Here is a 2,500-nt window from a genome sequence, read left to right as displayed (position 1 = left end):
CGCACCAAGGCCGAGCGTGTGCCGATGGTGGTCGAGGCAAGCGCCCGCACCAGGGCCCAGCGTGTGCCGATGGTGGTCGAGGCAAGCGCCCGCACCAAGGCCGAGCGTGTGCCGATGGTGGTCGAGGCAAGCGCCCGCACCAGGGCCCAGCGTGTGCCGATGGTGGTCGAGGCAAGCGCCCTCACCAAGGCCGAGCGTGTGCCGATGGTGGTCGAGGCAACCGCCCGCACCAAGGGCCGGCGTGTGCCGATGGTGTTCGAGGCAACCGCCCGCACCAGGGCCCAGCGTGTGCCGATGGTGGTCGAGCCAGGAGCCCGCACCAAGGGCCGGCTTGTGCCGATGGTGTTCGGGGCAACCGCCCGCACCAGGGCCCTGCGTGTGCCGATGGTGCTGGGGGCAACCGCCCGCACCAGGGCCCAGCGTGTGCCGATGGTGCTGGGGGTAACCGCCCGGACCAGGGCCCAACGTGTGCCGATGGTGCTGGGGGCAAGCGCCCGCCCCAGGGCCCAGCGTGTGCCGATGGTGCTGGGGGCAAGCGCCCGCCCCAGGGCCCAGCGTGTGCCGATGGTTATCGGGGCAACCGGCCGCACCAGGGCCCAGGGTCTGCCGATGGTGCTCGAGGCAACCGCCCGCACCAAGGCTCAGCATGTGCCGATTGTGATCGAGGCAACAACCCACACCAGGGCCCAGCTTGTGCCGATGGCGGTCGAGGCAAGTGCCCGTACCGAAGGGCAGCCTATGCCGATGATGGTCGATGCATGTGCCATCACCATGCGCCATCATGTGCCATTGATGGTCGAGGCCTTGGCCGAAGTTCGATTTTGAGCCACGGTGCCCATGCTTGGCTCCAGCATGTGCTGGTGCCGCATTTTTTTCACTCGGGACAGCATCGCCGGAGCATCGCCGGAGCATCGCCGGAGTACCGCCGGAGAACCTGACCGGCGGCATTGGGGTTCCGGCGATTGGGAGGGGGGCCGGGGGGGTGTGCGCACATGATGTGCGATGGGTGCTGGTACTTGGCCTTGTGTTGGCCCCCTATCCCTCATCAAACCTCTGAGAATTCACACCCCCTTAAAGAGCATTTGAGATTTTACAGGTTTGCTACCAGTAGCCGTTAAAGTGTCTGAAATGGGGACACTTTTTTCAAACGGTCACAAAATCTTCTCTACTTCGAGTTTTTAGCTGAATTTTTTTGTGCATGCCAACAAAAATAGAAGGATCATGCCTACAAAATTTGGGGCCAAAAATCCTTATAAAAAAATTTTAAAAAATCCCGAACCGCAAAAAGTTTCGAAAATCATGAAAAATAGAAAACGAGTCATCTTCCAACGAAACTTCACGTGAAGGCTTAGGGGACCATTGTATGAATTTACAAGCCATAAAAATGGCATTGGCACGGCAGAAATTTGAAGATGTGCCTAAACCCACCAGGGCCCAGCGTGTGCCGATGGTGCTCGAGGCAACCGCCCGCACCAGGGCCCAGCGTGTGCCGATGGTGCTCGAGGCAAGCGCCCGCACCAGGGCCCAGCGTGTGCCGACGGTGGTCGAGGCAACCGCCCGCACCAGGGCCGATAGTGTGCCAATGGTGCTCGAGGCAACCTGTCGCACCAGGGCCCAGCGTGTGCCGATGGTGATCGAGGCAACCTGCCGCACCAGGGCCCAGCGTGTGCCGATGCTGGTCGAGGCAAGCGCCCGCACCAGCGCCCAGCGTGTGCCGATGGTGCTCGAGGCAACCGACCGCACCAGGGCCCAGCGTGTGCCGATGGTGCTCGAGGCAACCTGCCGCACCAGGGCCCAGCGTGTGCCGATGGCGCTCGAGGCAAGCTCCCGCACCAGGGCCCAGCGTGTGCCGATGGTGCTCGAGGCAACCTGCCGCACCAGGGCCCAGCGTGTGCGGATGGTGCTCGAGGCAAGCGCCCGCACCAGGGCCCAGCGTGTGCCGATGGTGGTCGAGGCAACCGCCCGCACCAGGGCCCAGCGTGTGCCGATGGTGGTCGAGGCAACCTGCCGCACCAGGGCCCAGCGTGTGCCGATGGTGCTCGAGGCAACCGACCGCACCAGGGCCGAGCGTGTGCCGATGGTGGTCGAGGCAAGCGCCCGCACCAGGGCCCAGCGTGTGCCGATGGTGCTCGAGGCTGCCGATGATGGTCGAGGCAACCTGCCGCACCAGGGCCCAGCGTGTGCCGATGGTGCTCGAGGCAACCGACCGCACCAGGGCCGAGCGTGTGCCGATGGTGCTCGAGGCAAGCGCCCGCACCAGGGCCCAGCGTGTGCCGATGGTGGTCGAGGCAACCTGCCGCACCAGGGCCCAGCGTGTGCCGATGGTGGTCGAGGCAAGCGCCCGCACCGGGGCCCAGCGTGTGCCGATGGTGGTCGAGGCAAGCGCCCGCACCGGGGCCCAGCGTGTGCCGATGGTGGTCGAGGCAACCGCCCGCACCAGGGCCCAGCGTGTGCCGATGGTGGTCGAGGCAACCTGCCGCACCAGGGCCCAGCGTGTGCC

This window comes from Durio zibethinus, unplaced genomic scaffold (assembly GCF_047325235.1).
Source record: "Durio zibethinus cultivar Kanyao isolate XHJ-2024 unplaced genomic scaffold, ASM4732523v1 HiC_scaffold_402, whole genome shotgun sequence".
Classification (NCBI taxonomy): Eukaryota; Viridiplantae; Streptophyta; class Magnoliopsida; order Malvales; family Malvaceae; genus Durio; species Durio zibethinus.
The sequence above is the reverse complement of the archived record's forward strand: the minus strand, read 5'-3'. Positions refer to the sequence as shown.